The following is a 17,892-nucleotide window of genomic DNA, read 5'->3' as shown; positions in this document are numbered from 1 at the left end:
GCACAGATGTGAAACAGAAAATCAGGCCCAGGCTTACAGACACAGATCAGGCAAATGTTCGGAGGCACAGCCTTGTCAGCCATTTGCACAGCCTGGGCCAACCCAGGCCAGAGCAAGGGCTGGCCGGCATGGGAGAGCTGCACAGGGACTCAGGAAGGAATGAAAATTGCAGGTAGAATGATGGGTCTGAGAAGGACCTGGGACGTGCTATCAAATCCTTCCACCAGAAGGTCCCACAAATACTTCACACTCAGCACTAAAGATCATAATTCTTCATCATTCTTCTGGAAACTTTCTTCTCCAAAGCTCTTTCTTGGTTAATGCAGCACCATCTACCCGGTCACCTAAGCAAGATCCATGGGAATCCCCTGGACTCCTTCATCTCTCTCATTTGCTGCCATCCACTCACCAAGTTATACCCATAAAACGTCTCTGTAATGTTTCCTAAATCTGCTCTTTTCCACCAACACTACCATAGCTTTCTATCTCGGCTCTTAGCAGCTCTGGTGTGGAGGTTTGCTACGGCTTCCAAACTGGTCTCCCTGTCACCATGCCTTGCTTTCCAGTCCACCTCCCATATGCTGCCACAGTTCTCTCTTTAAGAGAAACATTTAGCCATGCTCAAAAACTTTTGATTGCTCCCTACCTATGGTCAAAGTACACCTTTCTTGCATTGGCATTCAAGGTCCTTCACAATTTAAACAACCTATCTTTATTGCTTCATCTCCCATCACATCCCCACATTTCCGAATCCCATGGGAAAACCCACTATTTTCATGACGTGTAATGAATTCTCATATTGGGCTCTCTAATGGGTGTCTCTTTGCCAGCCCCTTTATTTGGCCTGTCAAGCTGTCCTCTGGCATCCCTTCCCATCTTATCCATATTTCTGTTATAACACGTCACTCCTGAATTTGCCTCTTTTCTGTATCTCCCATAGAACATGAGCTCTTAGTGTACAAGGGCCACATCTGACTGACCCCTATATTCCCAGAACTAAGCACAGGGCCTCACATAAACACCGACTCTGCCAAGGATTGTCTTTTATTTTTGATTGCATAGCAAAAGAGCTTCTAGTAACCAGATTAGTGCCTTCTTCCTCTCAGCAGCCTTTCTTCCCTATCATTTCAGCTCTGAACTAGCTAGTACAAATTGACCCAGAGTCCCCATTTGTTTCAGATGACAAATTGTTTTGAGACAGAGCCTCGGGGGTCCAGTAGTTTCAGTCAATGGTGCAGATCCATGTAAAATGCATTTCCACCAAACCTTTGAAATTTGGAGTTTGCCCTACATCTCAAGGCAGGAAGGGCACTTAAGGACAAAATTAACCAGTGGTTTTTCAAATGTGGTACTGAGGAACTCCAGACTTCCTCGAGATTCTTTGTGGTAAGTGAGGGCAGAACAGAGTTGTGGGGTCCTTTTTTCAACCACACCCATTTTATCTTTTTGAGATTCTATGAAGTTTTCACTTGAAGACAGTAGTTGGCCATATAAAGTCGATGTTGGAAACCATTACTCTAGTCCAGAGCTCAAATAGATAACAAGCTCCTTTTGATACCATTTCGACAATGTACCCACTGGGGCCTGCACCAAACTTTCCAGGTATGGTCAGGCATCACTTTCTATTCTATAGTCAGTTGAGAGTTCTTTATACTCAGCCCAAATCTGCCTCACAGCTTCCATTCCTATTTTCACTCCTTGGTGTCTCAGGAAAGTCACGTGTCCCTTCTTCCCTCTGACTAAACTGCTGGCATTTGGAATTTTCGAAGTGTCAGATATGGAAGGGCCCTGGTAGCTCATACAGTCCAATGCTCTCATTGCAGCTGGGGAACCTGAAGCCGAGAGAAGGTAGGCGATCTATTTGTACACCAGCAGATAGCTTGTTAGTGGTGAAACTGAGACTAGATCCTAAGTCCCCAGTTGTTTCTAATGCCCTCCCCAGAACTGCCATTCCTTAGAGTGAATAGTTCTAGCTCCTAAAATGATTTCTCACAGTTCTGATGATTTTTCCCTGAACTTACTCCCAATTGGCAGTCACCGATGGCTGAAGATCAGCATCTCAGTTGGTGGAAGCCCCCTGGTGTGGGGTGGGGGTAAGGGCAAAGGCAAAGGAGAGCAAACTAGTGTTAGAAGCAGAGCTGCCCCCCCCCCCACTCCCCAGCCTTTCTCCTTGTTGCCCTCCTCTTTCCATAGGACTAAATTCCATTCAAGCAGCCCTCCTCCCATGCAGGGCAGCCAAGGGGCAGCTTTCAAAAGCCCCTTCTGACCTATTTGCTAGAGAGTCCCTGCTGTGTGACCTTCCACATCCCAAACCCAGAAACAGGAAGAGCTGGTTTGGTTTGCCTTGTTTGAGAAGAAAAATGAAAACATAGGAAGTAGAGCTCCTGAGAACAGAGGCTTCCAACTCTGTGGCCACGTGCCCCTGGAGCATGATATTTCAGGGAGGACATTCCACAGGGGAAGGGAACGGCCTTGTTATTAAAAACAAAACACAAAGCCCTTCAAGGTTTGGAAAGAGAAAAAGGCCAAAAGGAGACTCTCAAGGAGGGAAGGGCAGACGGGTTCGGAATCTCCAAGCCTTCCCCACCATGCCCCACTTGTGGCTGTCATCCTTTGATCTCACTGCTGTTATCACCACATCTGGCCCCCAGAGATGTCCTGCTCCCTTTAACCTATGGCCCAAGAGAAAGGCCAAGCCCCTTTGCTTGTTTCCTTGAGGATCATCAAAGTGGGCTGGGTCTCAGAACCTGCCTTTAAAATCAAGAAGATAAAATCAAGAAGAAAACAGACATAAATTAAGTACAGAACAAGCAAATGGCAGAACGACATTCGGGCTTTATAAGGTGCGTGCTTTTTCTCTTAAGAAAGCTAGCAAAAACAGAGACGCGTTCTGCCAGTCCCCAGATATCTCTCAGGGTAACTACTTTATCACCCTACCTGACTTGCTGTAAGTTTGCCTGGCTTTCTTTCCTCTCAGCTCTCTGTCGCTGGCAGGTGGTTGTCATCTGGTTTTCCAACAACAGTTCCTAAAAGGACCAAAGCAAAAGGTATTTTAGAAAAAACAAAAACCCTCCAGAATGCCATTGGTCCTTTCCAGTGCTGGGGTCTGGGCTGCAGTATATGGCTAATTCAGAACTTCTTGGCAGAGTAGAAGTGTGGATCATTAGGGTGCCAAAGGAACACGGTCCTGAAGGAACAGCTCTGGTCAGGCACACATGGACGTGTGTCACATATGTGCAAGCACATAGCCTCTTCACCAAACTCTTATTTTTGGAGGGAAAAAACACCTTCACCACACAAAATCTTACCACTGTCTCTTGCTTCTCAAAGGGGGCTATTTGTCTCCCCTGGGCCAGAGGTAAGCAGAATGTCTTCCTGCAAAATGTTTTCCAAAGTGTCTGCTAGGAATGATCCATATTCCCTAAAAAGATCTGAGGGAAAATACTGTTTTTGTATTACAATCAGCACAGATGGATGGTATGAAATAGCATGTTTAATTCACATAAATTATAAGCTGAAAGTGGAGACCTCAAAGGAATTTCTCATCTGTGGCTCGCTGCTTGGACTTCTGTAGCTCCTTCGGGCTGTGTGGGGAACATTCAGCCATTGGGGGTACTTTGGTGCAAAAGTTTGAGAAACACTCACTGACACATTGGGCTCCCTGAGGTACAAACTATGTCTCATTTCCCTCTGAGCCCTCATGCCTAATAGAGCCAGCCACAGAGAGAGTGCTCAGGAACTATTTGGTCTATCCCTTCACCCGCCGATCTGTCCATCCATCCTTGCCAAGAAACAAGCAAAAAAAAAAAAAGGGTGGCCTTAAACTGTTGGAAAGAGTTCAGTTTCTGGAGAATTTAGACAGCTTTGGGTCTGAATTCACCTATTAGGTGTATGAGCCTCAGTTTTCTCAATTTTATTTATTTATGTATTTATTTAATCCTCACCTGAGGATATTTTTCTATTTATCTTCAGGAAGAGAAAGAGAGAGAGAAAAGGAAAGAGAGAGAAAGAAACATGACCTGAGAGAGACACATGGACTGGCTGCCTCCCGCACGACCCTGACCAGGGCCAGGGGCGAACTGCAACCTAGGTACATGCCCTTAGCTGGAATCAAACCCAGGACTCACTGGTCCTCGGGCTGATGCTCTACCACTGAGCCAAACCAGCCAGGGCAGTTTTCTCAATTTTAAAATGAGGATCCAAACACCCAACTCTTGGGTTGTGTGGAACTAAGTGTGATAGTGGGAGGGAGAGTGCTCTCTAAGCTCCCAGGTAAGACACACATTATAGTTATTTATTTATTTTTTATTTTATTTTATTTTATTTTTTTATTTACGAATTTTTATTTATTTTTTTGTTACAGATATTTTACCTTTTTACCCCATTGGCACCCCCCACCCCCCCCCTCCACCCTGTCCCCGGCTTAGTTGTCCATGTCCATTGGTCATGCATACATGCATATAAGTTCTGTGGTTTATCTCTTCCCACCCCTCCACGCCCCCATCCCCTCTTCTGAGGGATGTCAGTCTGTGCCCTACTTCCATGTGTCTGGGTCTACTGTATTCCTCAGACTGTTATGTTCATTATATTCCGTATATAAGTGAGATCATATGGTATTTGTCTTTTTCTGCTTGGCTTCTTTCACTTAGGATACTACTTTCCAGGTCCCTCCATGTCATCTCAAAGGATAAGAGATCTTTCTTTCTTACCGCTGCATAGTACTCCATTGTGTATATGTACCACAGCTTTTTTATCCATTCGTCTACTGGTGGACACTTGGGCTGTTTCCAGATCTTAGCTATTGTAAATAGTGCTGCTATGAACATGGGGGTACATAGATTCTTCCTGATTGGTGTTTCAGGCTTCTTAGGGTATATTCCCAGCAGTGGGATCACTGGGTCAAATGGAAGTTCAATTTTTAATTTTTTGAGGTAGCACCATATTGTTTTCCATAGCGGCTGCACCAGTCTGCATTCCCACCAGCAGTGTATTAGAGTCCCCACATTATAGTTATTAAATGATTATAAAATGACCACCATGACTAGCCCAGGCAGTGGGGGTGGGGGGAGGGGAAGATGTTTTCTCCAGTCCAGAAGTCTGATTTGAGATTAAGAAGGCAGGAGCCTCAGGAATGAGCCCCTGGGCCTCTGGGATAGGAAGGGCCCATGTTGAATCACGGCTCTGGAGCCCCACCCCCACTCCAGGGAGGCAGTGTGCAGGCCAAAGGACAACTTTGAGTTGAGTGATGGAAGGATCAGATATGTTTCACACACCTGAGGTCTCCAAAGACCAGATGTGCTTGCCTTCTCATGTCTGCCAAGGAGCCCCCTGGGAAGCCTGCTTACAGCAAGGGTCATTTGTCATTGAGGGCTAAAGTATAACCAGACATGATGACTTGACTGCTAACAAACTCTGTGACCTTGGGCAAATGCCTTCTCTTTCTGGGCCCCAACTTTCCCATCATTAAATGGAGGATTGGATAGGGTAGTCTCTAAGGCCCTTCAAGCTCCTACACATGATGGTTATGTGACCCTTAGTTGGAAAAGGATTTGACTTTGATTTTCCAAAAAGGTGATTTTTCAAAAATGTGATCGATCTGGTCATCTGACGGTTTGCTACTTAATCCTGAGCCCTAGCAGAAAACAGTGCAAAGCAGTGTGCAGAGGCCTGGCTGCAGCCCCCTTCTGTTTGTAAGTCTGCTGGTTTCTCTGGCTCCTTCTGCCCGTGCCTGGCTGGACTGGCCCAGCTGGGCATCTACAGAGCAATCCATGATCACGGTCCAGGTGAGGAATGGGTGGATGATGCAGGTGTTTCCCAAACCCTGGGCTCTGACCCAGGTAGCTCACAATATAAAATGAGGAAAGGAAAGAAAACAGGAAATCCTGCCCAATATATGCACCTAATTGTTCAGGAAGAATTCCTTCTAGGCAGGTCCGCTGTCTCAGAAGCCAGCAACAGCTGCTGAGTTGGACAGTTGACTGCTGCACTCTCTGGGATTCTGGGACTCCCCTGCCCCCATCTCAGTCTGTTTAGACCTTTCCCGTTCTATGCAGCTCAGTGCAAATACTGCCCCCTCCCCCTTTCGGGTCTCCAGCATACTATGTGTCTGTCTTATAGCACAGATTATGTTGTGCCTTGTGTTGGAGCTGTTTCCTTTCCCATATAGATTAGAAATAAAACATACTCTCTGAAGAAAAATTTCTGCTTGTGTGTCTGGATGTAAAATGAAGAGCCAAAGACTCATAACCCCTCACTCCCACTTTCTAGAATTAGCCACTGTTAGGAATGTTTCTAAAAAATATATGTTTTTATTGATTTTTAGAGAGAGAGGAAGGGAGAGGGAGAGAGAGAGAAACATCAATAAGAGAGGAACGTCGGTTGGCTGCCTAATGCACACCCCCCTACAGGGGATCGAGCCTGCAACCCAGGCATATTCCCTGATCAGGAATCGAACCAGCAACCTGTTGGTGCATTGGATGTTGCTCAACCACAGAGCCACACCAGCAGGGCAGAAGGGTTTTTGGTAGTGTCCCAAAAACTTCTATTGTGAAAGCTGCTGAAAATGCAAGAGCATGATGCTTCGGACAGAGTACTGTGGCCTCTGGAGAGCCAACCCTTGGATTTATGTCTCATCTCTCCACTTGCTGCTCAGATCAGCTTGGGTGAATTCTGTCTCCACTTTGACTCTCCGTCCTCTGCTCTGTAAAATGGGATAACAGTTCCTCTCCTGTTATCTCACAGGCTTGTTGTAAGGACCAAAGAGAAACAATCATGAAAGCATTTTGGAAAGTGTAAGAAGTGTTCTATTTATCTCCATGCTTGTCTCTGTGACTTGACTGTAATCACCCTGAGAACAGAAACCTGAGCCATCTGAAGCCAGATCCCCATTGCCCTAGAGTTCCCATGACATGAGCTGAATCTGAGGGATGAGCCACACCTAGAGGGGTTGATGCTTTGCTCCTGCCGTGGTTTCGAGTACACAATTCTTTGACCTTCATTCGGAGCCAAACCCAGCTGAAAGGAGCACTTTTCTAAAGTTCTGAACCCAAGTAATGCGTTCAGAGTTTCCTGTGCAAGCGAGCGCACGCACAAATGTGTGTGTGTGTGTGTGTGTGTGTGTGTGTGTGTGTAATGAGACAGAGAGGGAGAGAGAGACAGAAAGTGGACAAGAAGATTCAATTTTCTCAATGGACCAGATGTAAAACAGTGGGAAATTAGAGCTGGAAAGCTTCTGAGATAATCATTTAGTCCAATCACCCCCCTCCCATCTTTAACAGAAACTGAGACACAGAAAAGGGAAGGGACTTGCCCAGGGAGTTAGTGGCTCTGCCGGCCAAGTAAAGGCAGGAAGGGGCAAGCCTCTGGGCTGAGGGGGTTCAAATGGAGGGAAGTAGCCTGGAAAGGTGGGTGGGGTCCATGAAGGGATGAACGTGGTCAGAGAGGGAGGATCAACCCGGTGAAGCAGTTCGGACCAACTGCAAAATTTCCCTGGAAAGTGGAAATATAAGAAATACGAGGGTTGTGGTTTAACAAGTTATTATGGGTCTTGCTGAGCAAGGAGAGGGTGGAGAGAGGAAAAGAAAAATGGAGGGGGCCGGAAAAGGAGCTAAAAGGGGAAAAGGCAGGCTGAACCAGGTGGATAGAGGACATTCATGGTGGGAGGGTCAGCAGGGGCTGAAGACAGCACCTCAGTAGTGTTCTCTGGTGCAGGACATCTAGCTGCTGCGTAAGTTCCCAGCCGCTGTGTTACTTGGTTTCTTCTAGGCTTTGAGCTTACGAGCCAGTCTTTATTTTCTTAGCAAACTCAGCATTTTCCTACTGCCCACTGTTTGGAGAAGTGGCCCCAGACTGTAGGCTTTACCTCAGCAGATATGGCACATGAGGGCATCATGCAGCCTGGCTTGGCTGCCAAAGCATGATCTGGTTTTTAGCTATCCTCACAATGCAAGGTGAACTCAGCCCATTTTAGACACCAGGGTAACATAATTTTCCAATGAAAACAGCGATTACCACAGGAATAGCAAAAATAACTAAATATGTATTGAGAACCAATCATGGCACTGATTAAGAATAAAGGTTCTAGAGTCAAACTGTCTATATTCAAATCCCAGTTGCACCTTTCAGTAGCTGTGTGATCTTAGACAAGTTGCTTAACCTCTCTGTGTTTCAGTGCCCTTATCTGTAAAATCAGGATAATAATAATAATAGTGTCTCTTTGAGAAGATTTGGAAAGATCAAATGAATTGACCCAGGTGCAACCTTTGAACAATGCTTGGCACATAGTTGGTGCTAAATGGTAGCTATCACTGCCATTATCATTGCATGCTAGGTGCTGTCCTAAACATTTTATTTGTATGATGGCACGTAGTGATCACTCAGAAGGTAACTGGAGCCCAAGTGCAAGAGGAACATATCCAGTCCATTGGCTTTCATTTTTTTCTTCACCCCCCAAACTGAATGCAATACGAACCCCCAATATATAAAACAGATAAAAGGCTGCATGGATCTGCTTTAGCAAGGTGGCGTAGGGGTGGGGTCCTAGAGCCCCTAAGCTCAGCCTTCCCTTGTTCTGTCCTCCCTGGAATGTTGATCCCTGCCTCTGCAAGGCACAATTCACAAGCCTGATCTAGTGCCTCTAACATGTTTATGCTCAATGACCCTGAATGGGCAGGTAACACACTCTTGGTTACGCAAGTCAAAGGCAGAGAGGGGCGTGGTGGCACCAGGCGTGGAGGACAATAACTGGTCAAAGACAACAGTCTCTTTGGTTAAACTAGAACACAGAACATCCAGGCTTGGGGAGAGAAGAGCTAGGAAAGGAGGGTGAACAGAAGGAAAGGGGAGGCTGATCTAGAGACCTTGCCCCTGACCTGTGAGTTTGAGCCGTCACTTCAGACCCTCCTATCCTGCCGGAACCACCCAAGACTTCATGTTAACAAGACAAGGCCTGTTCTCATGGGCCTCTCACTGCATAAGGTTTGGGGTTCTTTTTTGACAAGGAACGCAGCCCCCTGATCCTGAGGTCTCCAGTCTGGGGACGCAGCTGACTTGGGGCGAAATCCTGCTTACCGATTGTCCCAAGTGGGCATTTTCACAGGGCTCTTTCTCCTCCAGCGTTCCTGAACTGCAGCCTGGCTTCCAACTCATTGTTGTTGGGGAAGTGGAGGGGGCTGGCCAGGTACTCCAACACTTTCACATGCGGGTGCCCCTATCTGTTCAAGGCATGCCGCTGTTTATCTAAAATCCTGTGCATTGCCAACTTTTGTTTCCGGTCTTCGGTATGGGTTACCTGAGGATACCACATGGAGGAGAAATTACAGAAGTTCTTCCCAAAGAACTGTGGCACTTCTTTGGAACCCCTTCCTCTGACATGATCGCTTGAACTGCTCAGGGCCCATTAGAGAGAGCTCTGGGAGACTGAATCTCCAGGGCAGGGCAAGGTCGGCATAAATACTAGAGGGCAAAGCCTGGGTGCAGACCCCTGAGTTGCTTGCCCCTCCCTAGATGAACCTCAGGATCTCTAACTGTGCCATCAGAAGGTGGATCCCATGCTCCCTGAGAACCAGCTAGCTCCAGGCTGGGTTGCCATGAAGGTTCGGGCCACTCAGGGGCCCTCTCATGGCTGGCCTGGAATCCCAGGGGAATGTACCAAATGATGGACATAGACAAAGCCTGCCCAATGCTATAGATTGCTGGCATTCCTGGCTAGTCATAAGGGGGTGGGGACACAGGAGGCAGATAACTGACCCCCAAGCTGCAAACTCCTCCGCTGACACAAATGCAGAACCCTGGACTCCTGAGCCAGACTGTAGGGTGTGTGTGACCTTGGGTTGGTGCTACACTCTACCTGGTGATTGGAGGAGGAGGAGGGGCCTCTGCCAGTTTTGACTGGGGTGAAGGTGTGTGTACTGAGGCCAACGAGTTGAGGGTGAGGGGCAGTTCTGGGTAGGCGCTATAACTACTTCCCGGATAAAGGCAGAATTGGGGGGACATTAGAACTGAGCAGCCTACATGATACAAGGACAGGGAGAAAGCGATGAGGCAGGGTAAAGGACTAGGTAGAGCGAGTCTGCCACTGCCAAGCGCATCTTCTCAAAGCTTTTATATTTGATCTACATAACAGTTTAAGGAGGTCGGTGTTATCTCCTTTAATAAGTGAGGAAAATGAGGCCCAGAGAATGATACATGTCATGTAGTAAGTGTTGAAGCTGGTGTTCAGAGCCAAGGCTGCTTTGCGAGGTGCAGTTCTTAGGGTCCCCTTCTCTAGAGCTGATAAAATCCATGTATGTATTATTCCATCCAGCACCACTTCTAAGATTTGGCTGCAAGGGCCTGGGAATTATCCTTCCCATTTTACTAAGACCCAGAGAAGGCTGATGATTGGGCCATAAACATACACAGCCAGGTGGAGACGGGGAAAGGCTGAGCCTCCGGTCCTTGACCTTTCTGCCTTCCACTGGAACGCGGCAGAACACTGCTGGGCTCTGTAGCTAGCCATTTCCGTTTGCAGTGTCCTCAGATACATCGTCTCAAGGTTTGCAGGGCAGAAAAAAGTTATTTTTGTTTTCTAGGTGAAGAAACTGAGGGTCAGTCACTTGGCAAAGGTTACACAGCTTTTTTCTTTTTTCTACTGATGGTGGAAACAGGACTCAAGACCAGAGCTGTGCCCAAATTCCACTCTACCTTTTCACAAAGTGTGTTTGGCCAGCAAGGAAAGGGCTGAACAACTTCACTGAAGCAAACCTCAACTCCCCGGGGTGACGTTTAAGCCCTTCTCTCTTTTCCATTTAGCCCTCTGAATTGCAGAGGCAGTTATGGGGCCTCTGAGGGGGCAAAAGAGAAGCCAGTGAGCTTCATGTTTTCCTGGATGTCCCATCAGCCCAATGGTTTTGTGGTCAGACTGCCAAGTTTGGTCCAGCCACACGAAAGGCAGGATGGGGTGGGGGGAGCCTTCCTTCTCTTCCTCTCACCACCTGTGGTTGCATTTCATGCCCGGTCATTGAGTCATATTTACATTCCTCTACCCCAGTGACACTGGGGAAAAAACCTCCAAATCTCTCAGCCACCATTTGGTTTGGACAAGGCTGCTTCTGGGCCACTCACTGACTCACTTACCCACTCACTCTTCATTCAGTCCTTTAAGAAATATTCCCTAAGTGCCAACTCCATGCCAAACTTCTTCCTGAGCAATGAATATGCCATAAATAATAAAACACAGTCCCTGCCCTCAGAGAATTTATACTCTTATTGGGCAGGAAGACATATAGATCATTAAACTCAGTGTGGAAGATTACTGATATAACTAAGCTATAGGAGCCCCCAAAAGGAAATGGCTTATGTTACTCATTGGAGGGTCTGAAAGGATATATAGGATTTTGCCAGGTTCAGGAGATAGGGCAAATAACTTAACCTCTTTGTGCCTCAGCTTCCTTGTCTGGAAAATGGGATAATAGTACTTATAGAGTTTCTGTAAGGAGTCTGTAAATTAACATTTGCAAAGACCTTAGTACAGTGCCAGGCACATTGAAAGCACCAAGTAACTGTTTGTGAAATAAGTCAAAGGCAGTAAGCATGAGCATTTTCATGAGAGAGAAGAGCATATTTTACACATTTGGAGAGTGATGAAGTTAAGTTCATGAGGTTCTAGGAATGCCAGCTGATTCTGGGTGACATTGCGCAGCACTTTGAATGTCAATCTTAGGAGTGTGGACTTGTCCCTGTAGATGGATGGGCGGCCATTTCTGAAGCTGGATCTTTGCCATGGAGGGTGGCAAAGGACTCCTGCATGAAATTCTGGTGCTCTATCCACCACCCCATAGGTGCGAGGTCCAAGAGACTGCTATAAGCCAGGAGGCGGTCAGTTGCCACATTTGAATGACCAGCCCTGGGCACAGCCCAGCCCCTGGTGTTGCACTGCTCTGGGAAAGGGTGAGTTGGGGGGAGAGGCCCTGCATTTCTGCCCTCAAGGAGCTGCTAAGCTAATAGGAATAAGGCCTGCTTCTGCCTAGAATCAACCCAATCATGCCAGTGGACAGTGTCAGAGATGGGTAGGTAAGTGAGGCTCTGCTGTGACCTGAGAGGTGGTACGTATAGTGGGTACTAGTCCAGGCTGGCAGGCACTCTGGGTTTAAAGCCCAGGGGACACTTCCAAGCTGTGTGACCATGGGAAAATCGCTGAACTTCTCTGTGCTACAGTTTTCCTGCTCAAAATGAGTGACGATAATAATAATTTGACGTGCGCATGGAGTTGTCAAGATGATGAGATCATATGTGAAAAGTGCTTAGAATGCTGGCTCGCATAACGTGTGCTTCGTAAATGTTAGCTCTTCTCAGTGACTAAGGGCCTGCCATGTTCCAGGTGTCTGCTTCTCGTGGGGTACAAGGCAGTGGCCTGGAGCGTATCAATGCACAAGACCAGTGCGGTCCATCTTCCTGGACTGCCAACTTTCCTCAAAGGCACTGGGACATTTAAGCAGATGTTTACGATAAAAGCAGGGACTTCAAAGACATTCCCTGCTGGGAGCCAAAGTTTCAAGGTCCATTTTCAGCCTCCCTCTCCCCATGGTCTCTTCACATTCTTCCCCCTTGGCCCTTAGGGGTACTTGGGTACAAAAGTTCCAGGCACACAGACACGTGTGAACTCCTGGAACTTTTACGATGGCTCATTCTCTGGGGTTAGGATGATGACTGCCCTTATAAGAGTGAAGAGTGAGTTTCTGGGCTCAGTTCCGCTGTTGCCACTATTAGCTGTGCGAACTTAGCAAGTTACATCACGTTTGTCATCCCTCAGTTTCTCCATCTATAGAATGGGGATGATGATGATGGCAGTACCTACTTTAGAGGGCTGTGGTAATAATGATGCCGGGCATAGAGTTAGCACTCAGTACACATGAACTTTGACTAAATCCCTTCTCACGTTTGCTCCCCGCCCCCACAACATTGTCAGGTGGGTGTCACCTTGTCATTTTAGAAAAAAGGAACTTGAAGCTGTAAGAGATTAGGTCAGATTTGCTAACATAGGGTATTCGTGCAAGGTGGGGGGTGGGAATAAATGAACTTCGGGGTCCTTTGCAGTTCCCAGGTTCTGCGATTCCAGTTAAACGTCGGAGCCTTTTCACATCACCATTCTGGCGCCCGAAGCAGCACAACTCAGGAAATAGGGGAGGGACCAGGGACCGGCCAGGGAGGGAGATGCCTTAGCAGGGTAGGAAATGGCTGCTGCCGCCCTTCCTTCTAGGCTGCTGCCATGGAGGGGCTGTGGCCCGTGCTCGGGCCCCACCAATGAGCAAAGGGAAAATTCTGTGCTCGCAGGAAGCTGACTGAGGCCTGCTTTTCCCCAGAGGGGAACTTACCCCTGTGGCAGGGGTAGTGCCGGGGCTGCTGGAAATTCAGAAGTCAAAGGCTCAGCAGCACCAAGCTGGGCCCAGAGAGGAGCCTCCCAGTGGCTCTTCATCCTGGCTGAGCTGGTCCAGAGCAGGGACTGCCAACAGGCCCAAGAGCACTGGGGGAGAGGAATGGGCTGCCCTTGGTTTATGATCACATGGAGGAAAGCCAAAAATAATTCCAAGAAGTGACATGGTCTAGTGGAAGGGCGAGTAGACAGGAGATCTGTCTGGATTCTGAAATGGACTCACTGTGTGACCTTGGGCAAGTCCTCTGCCCCACGTGAAGAATACATTCATTCAAATAAATGTTTTGTGAACACCTACTGTGTGCCACTGCCTTGGGGACGAGAATGACTGGCGTGGAGATCAAGATGTTCATCTCTCATTTCCTTCCAGCTCTGATACTAAGTCTAGGAAAAGTGGGTGCAAAGCTCTTGCAAGTAAGCACACCTCAATTCACAAACTGCTCTTCCTTTTTCTCGCCTGTCCCTCCCACACGGGGTTGCTGAGCTCAAGTCTCATGGCACAGGGGATGGAGAAGGTAGAGGGAGGGGCTGTGACCTTCACCTGTGTATCCACTTATCGTAATTCCCGTTGCGCCATAGGATTATCTGTCACAGATGAGGAAACTGGGGCTGAGGGAGGAAAAATGGCCCAGGTGATGCCGGTTAGTTCCAATTGCCACTGTTGGCACCTTGCTCTCCTTTCTGGCTGCCACCAGAAGTGGAGGGGAAATGTCCGTGTCTGAGAGCTGGCCACTTTCTGTCTTCCCTCCATTGTAAACAAAGGCAGATCAGCGCTCAGAAAAGACAAGTATCAAATGATCTCACGTACCTGTGGAATCTATTGAACAAAATAAACTGATGAACAACATAGATCCAGAGATATGGAAACAGGGAACTGACTGATGAACGTCAGCGGGAAGAGGGGGCGGGAAGACATCAACCAAAGAACTTGTATGCATATATCAGGACACAGACAGTACAGTGAAGGCCTGGGGTGGGGCGGGGGAGCAGGGTAGATGGGACAATGGGGGGGGAAAGAGGGGACCTCCGTAGTACTTTCAACAATAAAGAGAAACTTTAAAAAACCCATCAACTTACCTATAGATAACATCATATTAATATCCAACACTGAAACAAAATTTCTAAGTGAATTAAAAAGTTTGTTGGGGATTAAAAAAAAAAACAAAAACCCACAAAGGTAGATCAGGTAATGCAAGTTTGCTTGCTATGGGTGGAGGTTAGAGGTAAGGGAATTTAAGTTATGTAGCTTAGGGTCCTGGGTCCAGGCATTTCCTGTGGTAGATCTCCAGGGCGGATCTCTTTGAGAAAAAAAGCCAATCTTTCTTTACAGAGACTGTACTCTGGTACCAGGCTCAGCCCCTTTGTAACCTCACAACAGTCCTGCAACTGTGAGATAATTGTCCTCCTCAGATAATTGCCAAGTCATCTGCATTCTTGGGCCTCAGTTTTGCGTGTGTAACGTAAGAGAGTCTACAGGGCAGGCTTCTGCTCCGAAACTCCGGGAAAGTCTTGCTACTAGAAGGGTTTCATGGTGTCCTTGTTGGAACCCAAGGTCCCCTTACTCTGGTCAGACAGAAACCCGGGTGGGCGGTGAGAGCCACGTTCCCTCTGTAGACAGGCAGCGGAGGGGCTGACTAAGAAGACCTCAGTCTCTCCACTGGGGTAGGAGGGTAAGAAGGAGTGGGATCGGTGGGTGCTGAGACACCTCTCAAATAGGGGACCAGGCTGGAAAGGGTCGAAGGGTGACTCCCACCCCGACGGTGAGGCCCCGTGGCGGTAGGAGCCAGAATGTAGCAGCTAAAATGACTTGAGGCCAGTGTGGGATAGAGGAGGGGGGGTGGGTTCTGCTCAAGGTGGGGGCGTGGAACTTTCTAGTTGCTCTGAGGGGCGGGGCAACCAGGCCCCGGCTCCCTCAGCCCCGCCCTCCCTCGGCCCTTCCCGGGCTGTGGGCTCAGTCTGGGTGCAACCACCCGAGGCGCCCGCGATCCGGCTGCCTGCAGGCTGCGGAGCCGCCACCGACGCATGGCCGAGGCGCGGGGCTGGGGGCCGGCCGTGCGGCTTCCGAAGCCACGGACGTGGACGCCGAGGACGCCGTGGGGTGTGAAGGGCACCCGGGGCGAACCGCCGCGCTGGAAACCAGGTGAACCGAGCGGGGCGGACCCTGGCGGGAGGTCAGGGCTTGGCTGCACTTGGCCGAGAGCTTGGCGCTGCCCTCCAGCGGCTCTGCCCAGCTCCCAGCCCCTTCGCCTTTGGTTCCAGTCCCGTTTTCATCTGCTAGTCCTCCGTCCGTTTGCCTCCAGCCCACCCCTGGCTGGCAGTCCCCCTTTTTCAGACCTTCCACCCCAGCATGCCTGCCTTCCTCTAACTCTTAGCCAGCGCTGGCTCTGTCCCAAGGTGGCCCATCTTTTCATCCCTTCTGTCCTTCTGGCTGCGTTCCTACCCACCTCTCTCCCTCTGCCTTCACCCTCCACTCAAAAAGAACAGTATTGTAGTTATTAACACACAGTAGGTGTTTAATAAATAACCTACCCTTAACCCCTTATTCCTACGGCACTTTCTTTGTCTCTGCTGCGGCTCCAACGTCCTGTCTGTCTTCCTGTCCCACTGCGGGTCTGACACTTCGGGGTGCTTTCATCTCTTCATTCCGCTGTCTGTCTGTCTGTCCTTCTAGTTCTTTTTGTCTCCATATTCTTGGGTCTCACTAGTTATGTGGCAGCTCCCCGCACGCCCATCCCTCCAAGAGCCCCTTATGCCTAGCTGTCCCCAGCTGCATGGCGCAGCCCAGCTACCCCGGCAGTACACTTTTTGGTCAGCTGGACCTGACCGAAAGCTCCCTCCCAGGCCTGTTTGGGCGCCAGCAGGTCTCCCAGAGTGCCTGGCACTTTGTCTTTTTAAAAAAGTATATATTTCTTTGAGAGCTTAAAGAAAATTTCCAGGCTCTGCCTGTTGCATTTCCCCAGTAAATTCTTCCTTGCTCCTGCCCAAATGGCGGGGAGGAAATAGCAAATTGGGTTGGGTTTCTCGACATAAATTTGTCATGGAACATGAACCCACTGGAGGATGGGGCCCGCAGAGATGCTCAGATCAGACTCTCTGATTATACATATGTGGACATTGAGGCTCAGAGAGGGAGACATTCTAAGCAAGGTCACACAGCATCTCTGTGGTAGAAGGAGGGTAGAAGCCAGAGTTGCAGTGTCCTGCCCCTGATCTAGGAGCCTTGGTGGGGGTGGGGCTCAGGAGATATTTTCGTGGTGTTTCCTGGGTGGGGGGGGGAGTGTCTGTTGATCCAGAGACAAAGGTATTCAACCTGGAAGCATTGCTGTCTATCTCTCTCGCTGTCCTCTGGGACCTAACCTGTCTGTCCACCTGGCTGGGTTGGACATTCTCCATCTGGGGCTGCTGTTGCCTACCCCACTGGCATGGAAGACAAGGACACCCCCGTTACTGGGCCTATGTGCCCTGGTCTGTACCCCGCCCCCTGTCAGTGCCTGGGTGCCTGGGTGCCCATGTTGACGACAGATTCATACATATGCATAGGGGAGCCCTTGGTCCTGGCTGAGAGATCATAACTTTAGTGAGAGAGAGATGGGGGGGGTGCGGGAGGGACAGAGGGAAGGAAGGGACAGAAGGGCTATTGGGAGAGTGGGGGTGGAGAGCTGTACTTGCAGAAGGGCCCACCGAGAGGGGACAGGGGCTCCAAGACCAAGAAGACCCAAGACCCTTTGTTGAGTGGCTCTCAAGCCTCACCAGCCACACATACCAGGTCCTGTCTGATGTCATCCTGGGGCCTCTGAGGGTTGTCTTCAGGGAAAGGAGACAGGGTGGGTGGATATCCAGGGGACAGGCTGCGTCTGCTTGAATTGAGATTGCCAAGTCCTAGAGACCCATAATTCCAGGGTTGGACGGGGCCAGGCTCTGGGCGTAGCCTATAAATTACCCTGCACCCCCGCAGCCCTCCAACTTCATGGGCACTGGATTTGGTTGCACAGGAGGTCAGATTGACTGATGGAGAGCCTGTGGGTGGGAAGGAAGAGCCCCGTCTTTCCTCCTTTTCCATGTCCTCCTCACCCTCCCACGTTTTGCCTCGGAACATGTGGAAGAGTTCCAGGCAAGGGGGCAGGATCCTGAACTCGGTTGTGTCCTCTGCCGAAGGTTGAGCTGGGGACAGTCGTGGAGGCAGAGGTCAGCTCTCCAGCCTTCTAGGCCTGGTTGGCATCCAGCCCCCTCCCTTTCCCTGCCTTTCACCTGAACCTTCCCCTTCCTTCTTTCTCATTTTCCTCTGCTCTTTCTGGCCTGGCCCTCAGCTGCTTCCCATCCTCAGAGGACCCTCATGCCTCCACCCCTTCCTCTGCAGAAACCCTATGAACGTTGCCTTTCTGGGGGCCCCAACCCCATGGGAACACACAGAGAAGCTCACAGAAGCAGCGGATGTGCTGGAAAGCAGGGACCCTAGAAACCAGGGCTCAGCCCTGTTTGTT

General features: G+C 49.2%; 1 protein-coding gene and 1 pseudogene across 1 annotated transcript in view; one reads left to right on the top strand and one right to left on the bottom strand.

Moving 5' to 3' along the window:
- The window catches only part of LOC118636056, a 32,670-nt pseudogene that overhangs the window by 13,741 nt on the left and 1,037 nt on the right, over nt 1–17,892 (bottom strand).
- Nucleotides 15,498–17,892, top strand: part of STARD8 (StAR related lipid transfer domain containing 8) — a 39,119-nt gene continuing 36,724 nt past the window's right edge. The window contains exon 1 of the mRNA XM_036271200.1: nt 15,498–15,551. The gene's annotated coding sequence lies outside the window, so the exon portion shown is untranslated. The remainder of the gene's footprint in view (nt 15,552–17,892) is intronic.

The sequence above is a fragment of the Molossus molossus genome, unplaced genomic scaffold (genome assembly GCF_014108415.1).
Source record: "Molossus molossus isolate mMolMol1 unplaced genomic scaffold, mMolMol1.p scaffold_m16_p_2, whole genome shotgun sequence".
Taxonomy (NCBI): domain Eukaryota; kingdom Metazoa; phylum Chordata; class Mammalia; order Chiroptera; family Molossidae; genus Molossus; species Molossus molossus.
The sequence above is the reverse complement of the archived record's forward strand: the minus strand, read 5'-3'. Positions and strand labels throughout refer to the sequence as shown.